Source organism: Topomyia yanbarensis, chromosome 3, assembly GCF_030247195.1.
Source record: "Topomyia yanbarensis strain Yona2022 chromosome 3, ASM3024719v1, whole genome shotgun sequence".
Lineage (NCBI taxonomy): Eukaryota > Metazoa > Arthropoda > Insecta > Diptera > Culicidae > Topomyia > Topomyia yanbarensis.
Genome location: NC_080672.1, coordinates 221,928,640 through 221,952,755, shown reverse-complemented (window position 1 = coordinate 221,952,755; position 24,116 = coordinate 221,928,640). Strand labels below are relative to the sequence as shown.

The window sequence follows — 24,116 nt, the reverse complement described above, 5'->3', positions numbered from 1 at the left end:
ATTTTTACTACAATATAATTTGGTTTTGAAATGGACCATTGCTTTGTTTTATTATGAAAGACACGAGAGGTCCGCGGCGGATCCAGCGAGCCAGTTTGATGTCTTTCGGCATGGTGGTTACTAGTTTGGCGCGGATTTCGCACAAATTTATATCCGTGAACAAAACGACCAGGTAGGCCTTGCTGGCTTCCTGGGGGCCATTACGGCTGAGGTCTGGCAACGTAGATCGATTTTGAAGTTATGCGGCCTTCGTTGCATACTGCTTTCGGGGAGCTTTCCATACGGTGGACTTACGGACTGTTTGGCACGGGTCATAACATGGCTGGTAGCACAACGACGATCAAACGAATGGTGTGAAAAACCGACCGACCGTTGTTTAGTCGCGCGAATATGCACTATTATCGTTCTCTCGCTCGTTTTCGTGTCATGTGCTTTTCTATTCCTACTAACACTAGTATAAACAAAACGAGTATGCGTCCTTCCCTCACCTTCCATCCAGTGACCAGTATTGCCACACTGCTTTTTACAATAACATACCAACAATATTTTCAGAGAATGTTGCAAATTGAAGAAGAAAAAAATCATTCAGAAATTCCAAAAACATTCCCATAAAACCTACGGTAAATTAGCATACGCATTGTTTATACCATTAGAATTCAATAAAATTACAACAGCGTTACTACAGAAGTAGTTAATTTCTTTTAAAAGTAAATAAATAAGTAAATAATTAAGAGGGACGGCTAGTGTAGAGCGCAAAAAATGGACTTCTTTTTTATCCGCTTAATTGTTAGTATTCAACCTCTAGAAGAGTCTTCCGCAATCTCGGTGGCCACGCTGAACCTCTTTTGTTTTAAACAGCCATGTATTCCTCGTTCGTATTTGCTGAAACAAATGCGGATTTTAATATATCGGCAACAATTTCCGTAAAACTGACAGCGATAAAAATACAGTGTAAACAATACACTCTAAACAAATACCAACAATATGTGTATCCTGTCGATGATCCATAGAATACTGAATAAAAAATTTCTCCCTATTATTTTATAGAAAAGTGATTTAGCTTTTCGGTTTTCATGAAGTCGTTTTTTCTATTATTTTTGTTTATCGAGTATCTACAAGTCAAAGCTTTACAATATTGTCAAGAGTAAACGTGTTCGCAGCGCTGCTCGACGTGGAAATGGTTGGACGTCAACTTTAAATATATATATATATATATATATATATATATATATATATATATATATATATATATATATATATATATATATATATATATATATATATATATATATATATATATATATATATATATATATATATATATATATATATATATATATATATATATATATATATATATATATATATATATATATATATATATATATATATATATATATATATATATATATCAATAATTAAAAACCGATTTAAAGAAAACCCGTAACCGACCCAAACCCGAGATGTTTAAATTTACCATATCAGACCCGAAAATCGTCGGGTTCGGGTCGGGTCCGGGTCCAAAAACCCGAACCCGACCATCTCTAATTTAAAATGTGGGCATAGCATTGGTAACTTCCATATTGAACATCTCTAGTTCTCGATATAATAATTTTAAAGGCCGTTCTATTCTTTTTTCAAAAATTGTTTCACCACGGGTTTTTTTTGTTTCCCGATCTTGTGTTGTGTTATCATGAATCAACGAGCGCTACCTCTTAACTATGCCGAGATTATTCGCAATAATTAAATAAGGGTTTCAGGAGTGAAGTTTCTGTAATTACAAGATTATGTCATACTATGTTGCGTTTCGGCTTCGCCTCATCAGAAACCGACACTAACACATTGTCGGAATAGATTAGCGCCGGCTTGACGCAAATCCCTTAAAACTAAAACACACTATGTGTTTCAATCAAACGACTGATCAAACGTGATGTCCCGTTCGAGCAGAAGTTCTGTTTATGCCGATGAGACACAAGTGAAGCCGAAACTTGTCTTGGCTTAGCAGGCCTATGCGAAAGCACTATGCTATATTTCACCCTAAGGAGGAAAATTTGGTAAAAACCAAAATTTCTCACTAGGGTGAAAATTTGTTGGTATAAACCAGTCTTTGTACAGGAGGGCACAAATCCTTATTTCATACTATGTTGCGTTTCGGCTTCGCCTCATCAGAAACCGACACTAACACATTGTCGGAATAGATTAGCGCCGGCTTGACGCAAATCCCTTAAAACTAAAACACACTATGTGTTTCAATCAAACGACTGATCAAACGTGATGTCCCGTTCGAGCAGAAGTTCTGTTTATGCCGATGAGACACAAGTGAAGCCGAAACTTGTCTTGGCTTAGCAGGCCTATGCGAAAGCACTATGCTATATTTCACCCTAAGGAGGAAAATTTGGTAAAAACCAAAATTTCTCACTAGGGTGAAAATTTGTTGGTATAAACCAGTCTTTGTACAGGAGGGCACAAATCCTTATTTCATACTATGTTGCGTTTCGGCTTCGCCTCATCAGAAACCGACACTAACACATTGTCGGAATAGATTAGCGCCGGCTTTCGCATAGGCCTGCATAGTGCTTTCGCATAGGCCTGCTAAGCCAAGACAAGTTTCGGCTTCACTTGTGTCTCATCGGCATAAACAGAACTTCTGCTCGAACGGGACATCACGTTTGATCAGTCGTTTGATTGAAACACATAGTGTGTTTTAGTTTTAAGGGATTTGCGTCAAGCCGGCGCTAATCTATTCCGACAATGTGTTAGTGTCGGTTTCTGATGAGGCGAAGCCGAAACGCAACATAGTATGAAATAAGGATTTGTGCCCTCCTGTACAAAGACTGGTTTATACCAACAAATTTTCACCCTAGTGAGAAATTTTGGTTTTTACCAAATTTTCCTCCTTAGGGTGAAATATAGCATAGTGCTTTCGCATAGGCCTGCTAAGCCAAGACAAGTTTCGGCTTCACTTGTGTCTCATCGGCATAAACAGAACTTCTGCTCGAACGGGACATCACGTTTGATCAGTCGTTTGATTGAAACACATAGTGTGTTTTAGTTTTAAGGGATTTGCGTCAAGCCGGCGCTAATCTATTCCGACAATGTGTTAGTGTCGGTTTCTGATGAGGCGAAGCCGAAACGCAACATAGTATGAAATAAGGATTTGTGCCCTCCTGTACAAAGACTGGTTTATACCAACAAATTTTCACCCTAGTGAGAAATTTTGGTTTTTACCAAATTTTCCTCCTTAGGGTGAAATATAGCATAGTACAAGATTATGGTTAACTGCTACCAGATCGGCTTTGTAGACAGAACCATATTCTGCAAGCCTAATTTGTTCGCGACCCAATGTAGAACATTTTATGGCAGTGAACGACATGGTATTTACTTGAGAACAGTTGAGGGTTATCCTGCGAGTGTAGGCGATGTGCGATTCTACGAGATTGTCCTTGCATTGACGTGTCTAAGAATAAATTGGAATATATTGGAGTATCTAGCATATCGACATACATAGCTAGTTGCTAGACATGCATAGAAACTCATCTTATGGCAAAGTAAGGCGATTCGTATTCAACTATACTGTATGTAATAATGTAAGTGCTCCTTTTCTTCTCCGAAAACCAATTAACTAACTGATAACCAGCAGAGTTACAAATATTCAAATTCATTAAATGAAAACTGATCATATTCAGCCGTATTCATTTTCAATAATCAGTGACGCAGCTGAAAACGTCAATCCAAATACGAAAAATTTGTATTGTACGAACAAATCGCTCATTTATCCATGCAGATTTTCATTCGTCTTCGATTATTACACGAAGCGAAAGTGCAGCAGCGAATCAAACGCATCAAAGTAGACCCTGGCACAATGTAAGCGATGATAATTATTGTTTTATATGCTTTACCGGCATTTGAAAACGTTTGCCTAGATGATTAGTGAAATGAATATTATTGTACTATATTTAAATGAATGAATAACATGGATTTTTGAATGAATTTATTTACCACGAGTCGAATCAGGCTCATTTTCAGTCGTCAAAAAGATCATCGATTATTTTTAATTCTGAAAACAAGCAGTTCGCCTCAACCCATTTTTTCAAAATTTCGTAAGATAATTTTCTCCAATTGCAATTACAATTTCATTCGAGTTATGACTTCTGATCGGAGTCTGTTTCCTGGTTTTGAAATGAAATATCTATCACTTGTCTTCTGTCACACGCATCAATATTCTGTTTGAAAAATAATAAATTAATAAATTTAACTAGGGTGGATGTACCAATAGTCGCATGCTTAAGGTAAACTTTTGATATAAAATCGATTAATGGACCTATGGGCAATGTTAATACATTAAACGAAAGCTTTCAGTCCCTACTTCATAGGAAAAATATAAAGATGGCTTAATAACCAATTTATGTATTCAAAACCGCATGTACCACTATAGGAACACATGTACCAATAGTGGTGCAATCGCTAATTTCGGTTCCTATTGTTGCAAATCCCATTGCTTTCTTATGGTACATGCAACTATAGGTACGCTACATCAACTATAGGTGCAAGGGAGTTCAAAATTCTAAGAAAATCATTTTTTTCAATAGTTATTTGAGCAAATTTCAAGGATAACAGTTTTATTGTCGCATAATTTTAGTGCGATGAATCGATAAAAAAATATTTGTTGATGGTTGGTACCTTAGTTAGGCGTATAACCCACTACTGCAACTATTGGTACACCTCAACTATAGGAGCACCCACCCTAGCGTATTTTTGCAAGAAAAACTTTTCATCGTGTTGAATTTGATTTTGTTTTGACCCTAAGCATTATTGTTGAATGCTTGGAGTTTAATTGAAAACTCCATCATTGTCATGGGTGAGTCAATTAAGACATTACTTGCATATCGAATGATATTCTGCGCAGTTTATTTATTTATTTATTTATTTATTTATTTATTTATTTATTTATTTATTTATTTATTTATTTATTTATTTATTTATTTATTTATTTATTTATTTATTTATTTATTTATTTATTTATTTATTTATTTATTTATTTATTTATTTATTTATTTATTTATTTATTTATTTATTTATTTATTTATTTATTTATTTATAATTAATATCAACAGACACAGTGTGGTCCTAATGATAATTTCTTAATCTATTTAAAAAGTCAAATTGTAATCTGCTACGTGGAATGTGAAGATCGAACTCGGATGAAACTCTGTTGAAGGTCCGCTGCAAACCAATGATGGCACCGTTTACTCCATAGTTAGTCCGGCGAAGAGGTAATCGGAGGAATAAATTATTGCGAAGGGCGCGAGGGCGAACGTTCATGTTTATCGCACTGAGAAGCTCGGGGCAGTCAATTCGATCTTGCAAAATATCCGAAATCGTCGTAGCACGGAATAGATACCGTCGCACTTGCAATGTATCGAGTCCAATAAGCAAACCCCGGCTTTCATAACTTGACAGCTGGTGAGGGTTGCTCCAAGGCAATCGACGAAGGGCAAACCTAACAAATCTGCGCTATACTGTCTCAATTCGATGGACACCGTTGAGATAATGAGGGTTCCACACAACTGAACAATATTCCAGAGTTGATCGAACGAGTGAGCAGTAGAGAGATTTCAAGCAGTGAATATCTGAAAAGTGCTTAGATATTCTCATTATGAACTGTTTAAACATCAGTTGTTCATCGAGAAAAACTCCGAGATCTTTGACGCAATTCGCTCTGTCAATTGTGGATTCAGCTAGACAGTAATCGAATCGAACTGGCGTTTTTTCCTCGAGAACGTAATGATCGTACATTTCTTGGGGTTTAGGGTCATTCGGTTGATCTCGCTCCATTCCGCAAAGGTTTCCAGTTGGCGTTGAAGGAGAGCTGCATCATCAGTATTCCGGATTCTATGGTATAACTTGAGGTCGTCGGCGAAAGACAACCGTGGTCCTTCTAAACCAAAGTTAACGTCGTTGAAATACAGAAGAAAAATCAATGGACCGAGAATCTGGACCTTTACCTTTACCTTTCGATTTCGAATTCTTCTGGCTGTGTTCCCAAGAGTATCCAATGATGTGTCTCTCGACAAGTCATCCACAAAGTGTATCAAGTAGCTGTTCATTTTAACACTACGTAGACTGTCAATTTGCTTAGCCAAATTGTACCTATCTTTTTCTTTTCAAATAATTTACAGGTGTTCCCTTGGCGCAAAAGAAATTCTTTGGGATCGATTTGTTAAGAGGTTATATACCTTTTTGTGCGAAAAATGTCAAGAATGTTTGTATTTACGTAAAGGCATAAAGCAATGATTTCATTACATCAAACTTATAGTATTTTGGTAGTACATTTTTCAGTGGAATAAACAAGCATAAGTTTATATAAATATATTAATAATTTGCAGAGTTATGGCTTTTTCCCCGACACCCTTTTTTTATTTAAGAGGTTTACGGTTATCACGACTGAAGACCAATAGATCAACTAATATCCCAAAACTCCAAAAACTCCATTAGTATATGAGTATTCCTCGTATTTCAAGGATTAGTTGAATAAATAATAATTTTTTCCTTCATTCGGGAATGTTTTTCCTAAAAAATCGTTGTTTTAAGCTCTTAAAATGTTATTAAAAAATTCTCATCCACAAAAATTTATGCATAAAAAGGAATTGTTAAGGTATGAGAAAAATTAATTACCATCCATTTAAAAAAATGAAGACAATCGGTTGAGTGGTATTTCAGGAATCGTGATCACGGGAAAACCATTTTTGGAAAATCGATATTTCGAGACAATCGAGTTTAAAATTGCAAGTTACGCTTGGTGGACAAAGCACGCTTGGAGGCGCTGTAACTTTCGATTTATTTCTCGGATCTCTATTAGAATTTTGAAAAATATTCTCAAAATATATGTATATATGCGTCCTAATTCTAATTTTAATAACGAGACACTAAAGCCTTTGAAATACTGTATAACTTTGCATAACATCAGATTGCACTATCTCTTACCATTGTATAGGTATATTACCTTGAATTAATTTTGATCACTGGCGCTACCATGTGGTAGAATTCTGCATTTTTTAAGTGAGAAAAGAAAATATTTGTTGATACTCTACAACTTTGTAGAACATCCAACTGCTCCATCTCTTACCGTTGTACAGATAGGAGTATTCCCTTTAAATTGCTTGGCTCACTACCGCACCCTTGCGGAGAAATCCTGAAACTTTCCAGTGAAATCAAAAAGAACATCAAAACTTTCTATCTCTCATCGTTTCAGAGATATATGAGTTTTTCCTAACTTTGTCCCACCTTCACGCGTGGTTCACATACATGAGATAAGCGGAGTACGCCCTTTGCGAATGTTAAGCAGCAGTATCCAACTTTAAACGTTAATAACTCTTTATCGGTTGGTTGGATTGTCTTGCAGTCTTCGACAAACTTGTTCAGCATATCTTCAAAAGCTTAACTCCTTCTGTGTCCATGATCGGAAGTTTACAGCGACCTCTAGCGGCGATTTTCTGAACTGCGAGTGTTTCTCCATACATTTTGGCCAAAAATCCCATACAAACTTTAAGCTCTTTGAGGGAGGGGTTACGGCTAACCGATTTTGCTCAAATTTGGACAGTGTTATTTTTTCATGATTCGGAACGACGCTAGGTTGCGAATTTTTTTTCATATAAATCATTGTCACCCTAATGTGGGGTGTATACATAGATTTTTTATTTTCAAAAAATTATATCTCCGAAACCTCCAGATCTGGTTCAAAAATATGTTTGGAAATGTTATGTAGAATTGAATGATCTTTCAAATAAAAATATAAAAGTATGGAGTATTCAAGGATCAAGAAAACCAATTGATGCGTATTTTTTGTACAAAACTCAATACTTTTTAAAGTTAATAGTTTTTTTCTTGAAACTACACTTAAATACTTTTCATTTGACCTATAACCCATGAAAATCGGTTCAGTGGTTCAAAAATTATGAATTTAAAAAAAATCAACTTCTGAAAAATCACGATTTTTTGAACCCGTCTAACGTGGAAAGAGACACCCTAATGAAGAAATAAAAAAATGTGTCTAATAATTTTCGGTAAGAAACGATTCTACCAAATATTGCAGAATTCTGAGAGATCGCATAACTTTTTTTTATGCAATTGCTTTATATATATATATATATATATATATATATATATATATATATATATATATATATATATATATATATATATATATATATATATATATATATATATATATATATATATATATATATGTATATATATATATATATATATATATATATATATATATATATATATATATATATATATATATATATATATATATATATATATATATATATATATATATATATATATATATATATATATATATATATATATATATATATATATATATATATATATATATATAAGTGAAAGCCTCTGCTTTGGAAAGTTTCTTTTTAAAAAGTAAAACTGAACTAACCTACTCGACAGCACACTAAAGACTGATTTATTCAATGTATATCGAACACCTGAGTCCCTAGCTTTATTCCTAGAACAGCTGATCTTGCACCTGGTAACGGTGGCTCCCATGATGGTCCGATGTTTGGTCGTTCACGCGTGTTCCACGTACGCGACGCTGGCTCAGCTATTTCGGGTGTTGCTACGATGCTTTTGGCCGAGTTGTCATTTATGGTCGTTAGGGCGGATTCGCGCTTAACTGCTTCCCCTTCAAGTATTGCTCGTCCCGAGCAATTTTCTATTTTTGTAAACTGGTAATATTTAACAAGCATAAAAATCAACAATGCGAAAATTAGGACAACTGCTGTGCTAAGCGATAAAAATCCAAGTCGGTGTTCCACGTTAACTATTTCGAGGCGGTTTCTGTTTGCTATGTTGAGTTGGTGTAGCTCTGATATGTTTACGTGCCGCTCTAATTGCATAGTTTGTATTTTGCCTGATTGCAGTGGCAAAATTGTTGGTTGATAGAACCGTAGTTCAAAATTTTCAAACAGCTCGTTCCTAATGTGGAGTGAGCAATTATGAAACGTTACCAAGTGGATTCCGGTTAACGTCCTATTGCTGATGCCGCAGGTGCTGTTGATGCGTACGTCTTGGTGAACGGATATCACCAACAGTGTTCCTGGGGTTAGTGGTCTTGTTTCTGATGACGGAGGTTTTTCTGATAAATGGCACTTTCCGTGTTGGCCTCTTAGAAGTAGAGCTTCACAAGGATCATTTCAATCAATTGTTTCCTCTCGCAGATTGTCACTCTGTTGTATTCTTGGCATTTGGAAATTACTGCAAGTATTTGTGTCGGGTTAATGAAAACTGTGTTGTGCGTTAGTTTAACGGTTTTGTTCAGGAGTGGTAGGGGTTCGATAATGACTTTTCTATATCTTTCAGAAAGTAGGCGTGGAGCGTTGATGCTGATGATGAGTGTTGGTCCCTTGTAGAAGATGGTTGTTGTCAGGTAGTTGAATGCTTCGTCTGCATCGTGAATTTCTAGGCCTTGGTTTTTAATTTCCTGCGCTATTATTTCTATTTCTTTTGGTGTGAAAATGGTTTTACTGACAATATTTAGTTTCGCTAACATTATACAATATTCAATTGATTTTAGTGTGTTCAGAAGGGAGTCTAGTTGAAAAATAATTGAAATTTTGTGATTTTCTGTTATAACATAATCTTCGTTGTCGATGATTTTATTAAGTACATTTTGTTGGTTTCTGAAACCATCGGTAATCATATTGAGTCTATTTTCGAATTTAGAATTTATTTTTATTTGTCTATTGTTCTGATGGATTAATACATTTTCTGTTCTCCTGAGGTTATCTAAATTAGAATTAATTATGCTCATATCTTCAGCATCTAGATTCCCTGTCACCGTTTTTATTATGCTTCCTAATATGTTAATTGAACGTTTATTTCTTGGTCTGTCATGCAAGGTACTAAGGATGAACTTTATTTCAGTTAATTTAGTTAGAATTATTTCTGAAAAATCTGTAGAATTTTTTATCTGACTTATTACTTTCTCGATTATTGCGACAGACACGTCAAATTTTGTGAAATCGATTATGTGTAAAAGTCTATCATACCCCGCTATAATTCTTCCCTCCCCTCTTTGAAGAAGCAACGCACCTGCGTTGTTTGTTATGTCATGTATCTGGATGGACTGTGAATAGGGTGTGATGGGAAGAGTGAGTAGGAGGCAAATCAGGAGGATTCTGCAGGCGTCGATCATCTCGTTTTCTGAAAGTACAAAATCTGTTAAATTCTTTTGACATTATCTTTATGTATTTCCCGGCCAGAGTCATCTACAAGTATTCTACCCTTGTTTTCTGATGCTCGGACTGGTAAATACTTTGGCTTTGTTTTCTTTTTGATGCCTTGAATTTTTTTGTAAGCTGTGGCATTTGGTTCTATTTCCGGTTCTGGTTCTCTGTGTTTATTATGATATTCCAAATTTCTTAGTTTTGATCTATTGTGTGCGAGCATAACCTCGTCATAGAATTCGTTGCGGGCCTTTACTATTAATTCTATATTGAGGGGTCTTTCTTGTTGATCTTTCAACCCGTAGAAAACTTCCCTAGGTTTGAGTTTTATTGCAGAGTGGATTGTGTTGTTAAACAGTGTACACGCAATGTTAAATATTTCTTTAATGTTTAGATCTTCGTAATTTGGTTTGTTACAACGAAATATTTCTGCTATGGTTGAATGAAATCGTTCAACCGTACCGTTGCTTTCGCTGTGGTTAGGTAGTGTGAAGAATATTTCGATGTTTAAGTCATGCAAGAGGCCACGAACCTCTATAGACTTAAGGGCTGGCTCGTTGTCGCATACGATTAGGCGTGGTGTCCCGTAGATTTTGAAAAATTTAGTTAACCCTTTTCTTATATCTAAAATGTTTCGGGATTTGATGTGTACTAAAGTACCGTATCTGGAAAATTTGTCTAAGAATGACAGAAAGTGTTCCTTTTCTGCTACAAAGATGTCTACGTGAACTATGTCAAGCGGTCTGTTCGGATTTGGTGTTGATCCTAATATATTTTTGTAGGGATGCCGGTCGTATTTATTTTTGTTACATATGTCGCAAAGTTTGATGAACTCTCTGATTTTTATTTTCATCTTCGGAAAATATTACCTCTTTATTATTTGCTGATTATTTTCCCAGATTCCTCTGTGTGCACATTCGTGCGTTTGTTCTATCACGAGGTTCTGTTCTTCGGGTGTTTGTAAATCTATCAGAAGTTTTTGCGAAATGACGATTTTAAACAGTTTAGCCCTGCTAAAGTAGTTTTTATAAGTAATCTGGATGATGTTCATAATACTTTCCGGGCAGTAGATACAATTAGTCCGTCTAAGGTCCATGTAATCTTTGAATATACGGATCATAACTGGTACGCCGAAGACAGATTTTGTTATCGTTCTTCGATATACTCTGGGTAATATTTGTTCGTAATTGTCTGGCTTGTTAGGCCCGACTCTCAAAGTTATTTGATTACTAAAGGTGTTCACCGGGAGCTCAGTACACGGGATAAATTCGGAGTCGTCTGTATCCGCAGAATGCACCGTGGCATTATCGGATGAGATTTCCTCTTCATTTATATTAATTTCGCTCCGAATCCTTGATAAACTGTCTGCGACTATGTTTTGTTTACCAGGACGGTAACGTATTTCGTAATCAAATTCGCTAAGTGAAAGACGCCAATGGACAAGCCTATTATTAGTGTCTTTCAGATTAAGCCCATATGTGAGAGGTTTATGATCAGTATAAAGAATAAACTTCCGGCCATATAAGTAAGGGCGAAAATATTTGCAAGCCCATACAACAGCCAATAGTTCTTTCACTATAGCTGAATATTTTTCCTCTGACTTATTCAAAGTTCTGGAAGCGAAGGCTATCGGCTTATCACTTCCTTTAATTCCTTGAGATAACACAGCGCCGATTGCGAAGTTGGAGGCATCTGTGGTAAGTATGAAGTCAGGATATTGCAGAATATTGCTCCCTGATAGAATATTTTTACATTTTTCGAATGCTTCAACGAATTCTCTCGAGTGAGAAATGCCTTCACCTTTTCTAAGGGCATTAGTCAGTGGCTTGGCTATTTTAGCGAAGTCTTTAATGAATTTGCGGTAGTATCCTAAAATACCTAGGAAACCACGCAGTTCTTTTTTATTTGATGGCAATGGCCATTCTTTTGTAATTTTAATTTTGTCGGGATTGGGTTTGACACCTTCCGAAGTCACAATATGGCCCAGGAAGGCAACCTCCTTTTGTATGCATTCGCTCTTGTCCAATTGTACCTTCAGATTGTGTTTTTTCAATGTCGCGAAAAGTTTTGACAAATTGTCAAGATGCTCAGTTAGACTGGTAGAAAAGACAATGATGTCATCCATGTACACTAAACATATGACTCCGATGTGTTCCCTCAGCACGTTGTCCATCACGCGCTGGAACGTTGAAGGTGCATTTTTCAATCCAAAAGGCATTCGCAAAAACTCATAGTGTCCATTTCCAGAAGCGTCTAATTTTTTTTCGACGGTCCAGACTGGTGATGTCCATGGACTATTCGAATGCCGAATGATGCCTTGGTCAAGCATTTTCGTAATTTGGCGTTGTACCTCTTCTCTATGACAGAAAGGGTAACGGTACGATGTAGCATGTACTGGTAGGTCATCTTTCGTATTAATTTTGTGATTAATAGCGCTAGTGAATGTAAGTTTTTCACCGTCTTCATATTTCGATATGAGCTGCAGAAGTTTGGATTCTTCTTCTTTATTCAGATGTGATGATTGGGCCGATTTTCACAAACTTAGTCCCAAATGATAGCTATATTATCCCCACAGATGTCTGTAAAATTTCGCACGGGTCGCTTGTATGGTTCCGGAAATATAGACTGAACGGACCGGTCACACATGAAATTCCCATATAAGCCGGAACTCAAAATTTTTTTCAAAGGGGGGGCACCATGAAATTTCAGAAATCGAATTCGTATTTTTGATGCCAAACATCTTTAAAATGCATGGAACGTCGAGATTTTATGTTATCACGAATTTTTTTTTTTAAGGATCGACTTTTTGGGACTTTGCCGATTTTGCACCTTTTTGCCTTTCTCAATAGAAAGGTATTGCAATTGCTCTGAAAACCGACGTATTAACGGAGGCCCGGAGGGCCGAGTGACATATACCATTCGATTCAGTTCGTCGAGTTCGGCAAATGTCTGTGTGTGTATGTATGTGTGTGTATGTGCGTCTGTGTATGTGTACGCGAACACAATCTCACTCACTTTTCTCAGAGATGGATGAACCGATTTTTACAAACTTAGTCCCAAATGAAAGGTGCAACGTTCCCATAGGCTGTTATTGAATTTCTAATGGATCCGACTTCCGGTTCCGGAATTACAGGGTGATGAGTACGAACACGCAGAAAATGTCGATTTTAAGAAATTCTGCAATGAATCTATAAAGGTGAAAATTTTTCCAAAATTTGACTGCTTCGATTTGTAGTATTAGGTCACTAACATCCATTCAAAGTCTATTTGGCCACATTGACCACCATTATCGGTTCCGGAAGCCCCGGCGGAAGTATCTTAATTCAGAATAACAGTCACATCGGTTTCTCGGAGATGGCTAGACCGATTCGACTAAACTTGACCTCAAATGAAAGGTATAGCGTCCCCGTAAACGGCTATTTAATTTCATCCCGATCCGACTTCCGGTTCCGGAGTTACAGGCTGTGGCGTGCGATCACATAGCAAATTGTCATTCAAACCGATACTCCGATGAAAGCAAAAAAGGTAAAAATTTCGCTAAAATGTCTCTCAAACAACTTAAATTTGCTGTTCTAGGTCACCGACGGCCAACCAAACTTTCGTTGACTACATTGACCACCATAGACGGTTCCGGAAGCGCCCGGGAAAAGCGGTCATCTTTCAAAATTTAGGAACTCACATCAGTTTCCCGGAAATGGTTGGGCCGATTTTCACAAACTTAGTCCCAAATGATAGCTATAATATCTCCATAGATGTTTATAAAATTTCGTACGGATCGCTTATATGGGTCCGGAAATATAGACTAAATCGTCCGGTCACATATGAAATTCCCATATAAGCCGGAACTCTAATTTTTTTCAAAGGGGGGACCCCATGAAATTTCAGAAATCGAATTCGTATTTTTGATGCCAAACATCTTTAAAATGCATGAAACGTCGAGATTTTATGTTATCTCGAAAAATTTTTTTATTAAGATCGACTTTTTAGGACTTTGCCGATTTCGCACCTTTTTTCAGTTCAATATTACCGTGGCTGTTTTTTCTTTTTCAAAATTTTAGATCTCGAATAATGATTTATTTTCCTGCATATAGTTGTCATGTGATGTATAATAATAAAATGTAATATATGCATTTAAAAGTTTTTAATGAATATAAACAAAGCACACATTCTCGTGATTCATGATTGAGAAAGGCACAATTGCACTGCTAGGTGGATTAAAATAGGTTTTTCCAAATTATCATGGGACAATAGTGTCGAAAAACGAAGAAGACGTTACACAACTTTTGAAACCTTCCACAACGGAAAACAGACAGCCCTTATGGCTCCAGAAAGCATCATTCAGATGATACAAGAATCCTATAGAGAAAATTTTAATCAGAAAGGCCATTTCGTGTTTACCAATTTAATGGTCGAAGACGTCCAGAACGAAGAGCGAAAAAATCAAATAATTGCGACCGAACATAACAGAGCACACCGCGGCATAACAAAAGTAGAAGCAAAAATCAGGAGAGCGTATTTTTTTCCAAATGTATACGCAAATGTTGGAAAGTTTGTAAATTCATGTAAAAACATGCAATACCCATAAAAATGAGAGAAAACCCTTCAACATAAAAATGTCACCTAGGCCTATCACAGAAAAACCTTTAGACAGGGTCCATATGGATATATTCATTATAGACAAATGCAGTTTCTTATCCTTAATCGATTCATTCTCCAAACATTTATAAATGATAGAGCAAAAATCAAAAAACCTGGTCCACATTCAGAAAGCGCTAGGAAAATACTTCAGTGCTTTCGGAGTTCTTCGAGAAATTGTAACCGACCACGAAACCACCTTTCAATCAATACAACTAAGAAATTTCCTTAGTCAATTAGGATCACAAATCCGTTACGCCGCCTCATCAGAATCTAATGGGCAAATAGAAAGAGCTCACTCCACAATTATTGAAATATTTAATACTAATAAACAGAAATTTAGAGGTATGAACACAAAATCAATTATAAAACTATCGGTAGCACTATACAACAAGTCAGAACATTCATCCACACAATATACCCAAGGCCGGCGGAAAGCGTGGGTAGTATGGGTAGAACTACCCACTCGAAAATAACCGAGTGGGTAATTACCCACTCGAAATTTTGAACCATTTCAAAAAATTTAGATGTGCAACGCATGTATCTCGCACCACACACATTTGAAAACATCGATGTACCACAATTCCATTTGAATAAACGAACGTGATTTAATGTGAATGTAATGTAAGCGTGTGCATTGCGAAAAGGGAAAAAATCCTTACTAATGGACGCCTCACCCTATGCTTTCTACCCACTCGGACGTAAAGTGTTTCGCCGCCCCTGAATATACCCCGGATGAAATATTATTTAATCAAAACAATATTGTTAATGTTTCAAAGATTTTCTTCCATTTAATTCCACTATGTTTTTATAGTTAGATGCACTTGCACTTCACTATTTAACAGATACCGGTATTTCGATTACTACTTGTAATCTTCTTCAGTGTTTGTATCAGTCTATAGTAAATTACGGGATTGTAAAGTCGTTTTATCTAGGGAAGCGGGTAGGCTGTGGTCGGTGGGTACCTAGGTGCATGAAGCTGACCGTTTTTTGCAGGTAGGTAAAATTTCGAAGAGCCATGAATATCCGTTACCTTGGTCTCGATTTAATAAGAAAGGAGACGAATGTTTGAAAATTTCCAGGCTTTCAGCTACGTCTAATTTCCAAGGATTAGAGACTTGACGCTGAATTTTAATATCTTCTATAGTTAAGTTATGTTTTTCTGAAAAAGCGTGTTCCGCTACCTTGGATTTGAAGTGGAATGGTAAATCTTTAGCAGATTCTCTAGAAGCTTTTGCTATTTCCGCAATATGCTCTTTGAATCGAATTTCTAATGTTCTCCTGGTTTGTCCAATATAAACTTTATCACAATGTGAACATGATATTTTGTATATCCCCGATTTGCTCAGTGTTTCTATCGGATCCTTTGTGGATCCAAGTATTGATTTTAGCTGGTAATTTTTACTACTGAAAACTAGATCTACACCAAACTTTTTTAATTTTTTCCTAAGTGGATAAGCTGTATTCTGATTGAAATCTACTGCTATCCTTTTCAAATTTTCAGTTGTTGGAGTTAAGGTTGTGAGGTTTTGCTTATGAAGTATTCTAGATTTTTTATTAATTATTGATTGGATGGTTTGCTCTGGATACCCGTTGAGCTTACCTGTTTTGAAGATGAATTCAGTTTCTTTAGTTTTTGCTTCTTCCCCTAATGGTAGAGTAAGCATTCTATGGACCATGTGGTGAAAAGCGGCCATTTTATGCTGATGTGAATGGTTTGAAGTATTTGGTATAATTCTCTCAGTATTTGTAGGTTTCCTATATATTTCGAAAGTCAAGGACCCCCCCCTCTCTTTTTAGCACATCCAAGAAGGGCAAATTGTTATCTTTCTCTTCTTCATGTGTAAAATTGATATTTTTATGGATGTTGTTAATGGTGTTTGTGTGGGTTGAGCTTAACATAACTGTGCAACACAGGCTTACCCTGACGTATGGGCACACACCACCAAATGTCGACTCGGCATGAAGCAGTCGACAATGTACGCGCGACAACACTTCAGACATAGGAAGCCAACATCATTCGCGGCATTTCGCACTACTACGTGGAAGAGGTAAGACGTTCTTCCGCGGACCAGAGCAATGGCGGATTTTCCCTAGCGGCGTAGAAAGCCACATTGGCGATCCTGCCAGGTGTTGCCTTGCAACAATAAAATATAATTTCATCTAAAAATTGACCGCATTTGGGGAAATCCGTCAATGCTGTGGTCCTATTTTTCGTGTGTCAGTGATACAAACCTACCCCGTAGAATGATCCTGAATATTTCTTTTAAAGAATTGTGTGCAAAGAAAAGGAAAAAAATGGCTAAAATGAACATTTAGATTCGAGTTAATTTTGATGCTCTTCATAGAGCCGGTATTTTCCTTGAAAGTATGACTAACCTCAAAAAAAAGGTAGAATCCTCTGTAAAATCGTGGATTGTAAAAAAGCGGAACGGGACGTCCGCAATGTTAAAGCGGATTGGGACGTCCGCAGTGTCAGAGCGGATCGGGACGTCCGCAGTGTCAGAGCGGATCGGGACGTCCGCAGTGTTAGAGCGGATCGGGACGTCCGCAGTGTTAGAGCGGATCGGGATGTCCGCAGTGTCAGAGCGGATCGGGACGTCCGCAGTGTTAGAGTGGATCGGGACGTCCGCAGTGTTAGAGCGGATCGGGACGTCCGCAGTGTTAGGGCGGATCGGGACGTCCGCAGTGGTAAAGCGGATCGGGACGTCCGCAATGATTTTCAGCCTTTCATGTTACTCTTACTAGCACAAGCCAATATCCTGGATAGTTCCCATTTTATTAAATAAACATTTCACGTGCTGATTCAATCCAAGTTTTGAAATATTTCAAATTAGGATGAAGCATTCTGGATAAGCAGATTAGATAAAATAGCTATCTCGTAGGGAGTAATTCTCACTTGAGCCCAACTCATGCGAATGTTAATAGTCTGTATATCTATCGATAGGATTTGTCAAAAGAAATAAAATAATGGTGCACTCCTTATGAGCTTTGACATATGAATCGTTCATTTCAGATTATAGTATTCCAAAATAAAACAAAATGGCAAACGACGGCAAGTATGTACGCGCCCCCATAGAGCACGATTCTGAAAACGACGAAGATTTGGTTCCAGCTAGTATGCATGACACACTCAGTGAGGAAAACCTATCGGCACAGAGCACTAGCGATGTAAGTTTCAGTGAACCGAGCGCAGATTCTGAGTCTTCTTGTGGCATGGAACAGACCACTCCGCTGTTAGATGACGACGAGAATAAGAACGCGAATTCCATGGAACTCACCAGCTGGACAATACCAAGCACAGAGCCCAGTACGAGCGAGCGTCTACAAAGAGTCGAAAACGTGTTGGCCGATCTTTCGAAAGCTATAAATTTCTTGCAAACAACAACGCCCACTAAAGACACTGAGAACGTCTGGAGTACACCAGTTGCCCCCTCCACAACTAGCGACACGGTCTCATCTAGCATACGCTGGGACAATATAAAACCATTTCCTAATGGAGTTGCTGCAAATAAAATGTGGGAGGAGTGGAACCGTTATATCGAAAATTTCGATATCGCAGCCACCCTCAACAACGCGAATGACCCAGTACGCAGATGTCAACTGCTCTTTCTATCGGTGGGCGAAGAGCTACAGGGGATCATTAGAGCGGCAAAACTCAGACCCAGCCTGACGGAAGTAAATTGCTACCACACTTTTGTAAATAACATCAGAACCTATCTACAGTCAATGACCGATTCGGCGGCCGAGCACGAGGCATTTTCAAATATGAAACAAGAGAGGGCCGAATCCGCGATTGCTTTTCACGCGCGCTTAATGGGAAAGGTAAGGTTGTGTGAGTACAGCCCTTCCGATCAAGATCGGTTTGTACGATCCCAACTCCTCAAAGGTCTTCGGAACAAAGACCTGGTGAAGGCCGCAAGAACGTACGGGCATGATACCAAATACATAGTTCAAGCAGCGACTCGTGATGAAGCATTCGAAGGTGAGAGAGCAGTACCGGAGCAGCCGGATGTGTATGCAGTCTATCGCGGGAACTTAAATGTTGCCGGTGAACGATTTAACAGAAAACGCACAGGTCAAGAGGAAGGAAGCAGGGACCTTGCATCAAGTCGAAGACAGTCATATCAGCAATCAAACCGTCAACGCGATATACAGGACCGTGGACGCCGCAATCGATGCTCAAGATGCAATCGTTTTCCTCATAAAAATTTCCCGTGTCCAGCGCTACAAAAGCGATGCAACTCCTGCGGGGTACGCGGACACTATGCAGCTGCATGTCGCAAACAACACGTAAATCAGCTTCGTACAAAGCGTGAGGATTCGCCAATCGACAACGATAGGAAGAATAGCGAACAGGTATAAAATAAAGCAAATAATGATTTTCTAAAATATATTTCCGTTAAGCCTAAGCTTTAGTTTTTCTCAATATATAAATCCTTTTTCTACAATATAGCATGTAAACGCTTTGTCCCTTGAAGACGTGTTGATTACTTGCTGTCTGGGAGCATCAAAGAATATGCAATTTCTAATCGATTCTGGAGCGGACGTAAACGTCATAGGTGGAGAAGATTGGGTTCGACTAGAAAAGGATGCCAAGGCAGGCTTGATAAACCTCAGATTTGTAGAAAATACAAGCTCAAGAGGGTTACATGCATACGGTTCAAAATCAGCTATGACGGTCGAACGCATGTTCGAAGCAGAAATCAGCGTTCCAGGATCATGCAGGTCCACAAATGCAACATTCTATGTCGTCCCAAAAGGTCGCAGATCGCTTCTCGGGCGGTCTACTGCTAGTGACTTGGATCTGCTGAAAGTAGGTGTAGCTATCAGCAGTCTAGAAACTACGTCGAGCACAACGGAATTTCCTAAGATGCCCGGCGTAAAAGTAAAATTTAGAGTTGATGAGTCGGTACCACCTGTTAAAAACGCCTACTACAATGTTCCTGCTGCTTTTAGAGAGGCTGCTAGATGCAGACTGGAAGAAATGGAGTCTCGCGGTATAATCGAAAAGGTAACATCGGCCCCGAACTGGATAAGTGGAATGTCGGCCGTCGCGAAAGGGAAGGACGACTTTCGTTTAGTAGTCAATATGAGGGCCCCTAATAGAGCGATCAATCGTGAGTACTTCCGCCTTCCACTTTTGGACGAAATGAAGGTGAAGCTCCATGGTTCAAAATATTTTACTAAACTTGATTTGACCAATGCCTATTACCACCTGGAGCTGAGCAACGAATCTCGGGAGCTGACCACATTCCTTACCGAAAATGGAATGTACCGATTCACCAGGTTGATGTTCGGGGTGAATTGCGCTCCTGAAATTTTTCAGCGAGAAATGTCACGTATATTGGCATACGAGAAGAACATCATAGTATATATTGACGATGTTCTAATTTTTGCGGAAAGTCTTGAAGAACTGCATGAAGCAGTTGATCGAGTCTTAGAAATATTTAGGGCTAACAACCTAACTCTCAATTCAAGCAAATGCGAATTCGACAAATGTCGATTTAAGTTCTTGGGCCATGAACTTGACGAAGCTGGCTTTCACGTCGATGAGGAAAAGATTAGAAGCATTCAGAACTTCAGAGAGCCCACAACCGTTTCAGAACTTCGGAGTTTTTTGGGACTGGCTTCTTTCATTAGCTCGCATGTGAAGAACTTTGCGGAAATTACCAGTCCTTTGTGGGCTGTCATTACTTCTAAAACATGGTGCTGGGGACGTACGCAGAGCCAAGCATTTCAAAATGTTAAAAAACAGATTGTACAGTATTGCACGACGCTAGGATACTTTTCCGAAGACGACAGAACGATTCTGTACACAGACGCGTCACCTGTTGCTTTAGGGGCGGTCCTAACACAAGAGGACGGATTTGGTTCATCGAGGATCATAAGTTTCGCTTCCAAATCGTTAACTGAAACTGAAAAGAGATACGCTCAAAATCAGCGCGAGGCACTAGCGGCAGTCTGGGCTGTTGAGCACTACTCTTATTTCTTGCTTGGAAGGAAATTCACACTCCGGACAGATGCACAGGGAGTAAGCTTTATACTGAATCGATCACGCGAAGAATCAAAAAGGGCACTGACACGAGCCGACGGATGGGCGCTGAGATTGAGTCCATACAGGTACTATTCTTTCGTACATTGTTGATTTAAAATACTTTAGCTAATTGTTCAATTACCTCTCTTAGGTACGATGTGGAGTACATCAGAGGTACAGAGAATATAGCTGACCCACCTTCGCGTTTATACCGTGGTATAGATATCGCTTTCGACGAAGATTCAAGCCCGTGGGAGATTGCTACATTAGAAGCAAACGCTGTCGGGTTCCTCACGGACACTGAAATCAAATCAGCAATGTCTAATGATAATGTCCTCCAAGGAGTACTCAACTCTCTAAATTCTGATCGATGGCCAAAACAACTGCGACAGTATCAGTTGATAAAGACAGACCTATCTACTCGAGACGGCATACTGGTTAAAACTGGGTGCGTGGTTATACCAGACACACTTCGCAGCAGAACGCTAGAGATAGCGCACGAAGGCCATCCCTCAGCTGCCAAGCTGAAAAGTATTTTAAGGCAACGTGTTTGGTGGCCCGGCATGGCGGCTGATGCTCAGCGGTGGGTAGATTCGTGTAAAACTTGCGCTGTTAACGGTAAACCCGAACGCCCTACTCCAATGCAGCGAATATTTGCACCCAAAGCCGTCTGGGAGACAATTGCCCTAGATTTCAACGGGCCATATGTTAGATTTGGAGGTATTTCCATCCTGGTAATAGTTGACTACAGGTCAAGGTACCTTATTGCTCGACCTGTAAAGTCAACGAGTTTTGAGCACACACGCGGTGTATTGGAACATATTTTCGATCGCGAAGGCTTACCAAAGTACATTAAAACCGACAATGGACCCCCATTCAATGGGGAAGCCTACAAGTCCTATTGTGCAGAACGAGGCATCATTTCACTTTACTCAACCCCACTTTTTCCGCAACAGAATGGGCTAGTTGAAAGCTACATGAAGCTGATCAACAAGGCGATGGTTAGTGCTTTCGAGAATAAGACAAACTATGTTGAAGAATTAAGTAATGCAATACACGCTCACAATGCAGCTACACACAGTGTGACGAAATTTTCCCCAGAAGAGGTTATGTCTGGACGGAAAATTAAAAGAAAACTTCCATTGCTGGATTACCAGAAGGTCTCCATCGACGACGAACTGCTGAATGACAGAGATCGTGTAATAAAACTTACGGGTAAGGCACGAGAAGATAAGCGCAGGCACGCGCGGCAATGTCGCGTAAAGCCTGGAGATAAAGTGATAGTGGAGCGAACAGTTCGCGGAAAAGGTGAATCGCGCTTCTCCCCACTACAATACACCGTATTAGAAGAGAACAATGGTAGTCTCACTATCAGCGGCGCAGACGGTCAAATTATGAAACGTCACGTAACACAAACTAAAAAAGTATGTGAATGGAGAAAGCCAGACCACCCCAAAGATTCACAAACCGCGGATGCAGACGCACATAAATCTTCGTCCACGAATATTACTGGTAGTTCAACGGACGGAATAAACACGGGCGGCGGCTCAACCGGCGGACGAAACACGCGAGATAAGAAAACACCTGCGTATTTACAAGATTATGTGCGGTCGGTATATCCATAGAGTACTAAAAAAGATAACTTCATAAGTTTGAAATATAGTATCTAAACATAGAATATACTTAGCAAGACTTCATTGATCTGGTGGGTTAATTTTTGGGTTGATCATCTTCGAATTATGTTTAGAAATAGCTGTATTTCTTTGCGTTGCTGTGGTCCATTCAGTAAAATTTTAGTTTCCCCGTCTGTCTATCAGGTGCCTATCTAAAAATAAAGAATATACCTACGCTGCTCTTACTTACCTGGTATTTCCAAAACAGTAAAACGACAGACAAAACTCAAACTCTAAAGCGGCAGTGCGATGCGCGAATAGCAGCTCACACAGCAGTAAAAATGTATACCTACCCCAAGTGTCATTCCTGTCCAATAAGAAAAGCGAGGTGTGTATATGTTTTGTTTTTCTTCACATCTCTCTCTCGCATTTCTTGTACCCAGTAGAGCAAATGGCGACTGGGCCCGTTTAACTAGGCGCGGGTGAGCGATGTAGGCTAGTTGCCACTTTTTTTCCAGGCCACCAGTTGTAAACGGGAAAGATAGTATAGGATGTAATAGAATCAGTAGGGCTGGGCGCTTCCTAAAAGGAGTTCTGGTAGACAAACAGATATGTTCCACGATGTATCATGGCAGAAGGACACATTTGTATTAATGTAATGTTAGATTAATGAATAATATTCTAGATAGAAATGCATAAATAATTCGCTAAAATACAAAGAGTATTAGCATTTCTTTTTCTCGAACTACGCAGTTTATATAAAACTTTTTGGTATTTCAGTTTTACAATTTGTCACGCAATTTTTTTTTAGAGAAGAGGGAAGATGTGTGGGTTGAGCTTAACATAACTGTGCAACACAGGCTTACCCTGACGTATGGGCACACACCACCAAATGTCGACTCGGCATGAAGCAGTCGACAATGTACGCGCGACAACACTTCAGACATAGGAAGCCAACATCATTCGCGGCATTTCGCACTACTACGTGGAAGAGGTAAGACGTTATTCCGCGGACCAGAGCAATGGCGGATTTTCCCTAGCGGCGTAGAAAGCCACAGTGTTCAACATCCGGGATAAATTTTTACGTTTGATAATACAGAAGATATCGTCAACGTATCGCCACCAGCGTTCTGGTAGCTCACCTTTTTTTTTTTTGATAAAAATATCAATTTTACACATGAAGAAGAGAAAGATAACAATTTGCCCTTCTTGGATGTGCTTGTAAAAAGAGAGGGGGGGGGTCCTTGACTTTCGAAATATATAGGAAACCTACAAATACTGAGAGAATTATACCAAATACTTCAAACCATTCACATCAGCATAAAATGGCCGCTTTTCACCACATGGTCCATAGAATGCTTACTCTACCATTAGGGGAAGAAGCAAAAACTAAAGAAACTGAATTCATCTTCAAAACAGGTAAGCTCAACGGGTATCCAGAGCAAACCATCCAATCAATAATTAATAAAAAATCTAGAATACTTCATAAGCAAAACCTCACAACCTTAACTCCAACAACTGAAAATTTGAAAAGGATAGCAGTAGATTTCAATCAGAATACAGCTTATCCACTTAGGAAAA

General features: G+C 38.5%; 1 protein-coding gene across 1 annotated transcript in view; it reads left to right on the top strand.

The window, feature by feature from the left end:
* LOC131693401 (unconventional myosin-XV) overlaps positions 1-24,116 on the top strand; it is a 723,994-nt gene that overhangs the window by 540,762 nt on the left and 159,116 nt on the right. The gene's annotated exons all lie outside the window — the stretch shown is intronic.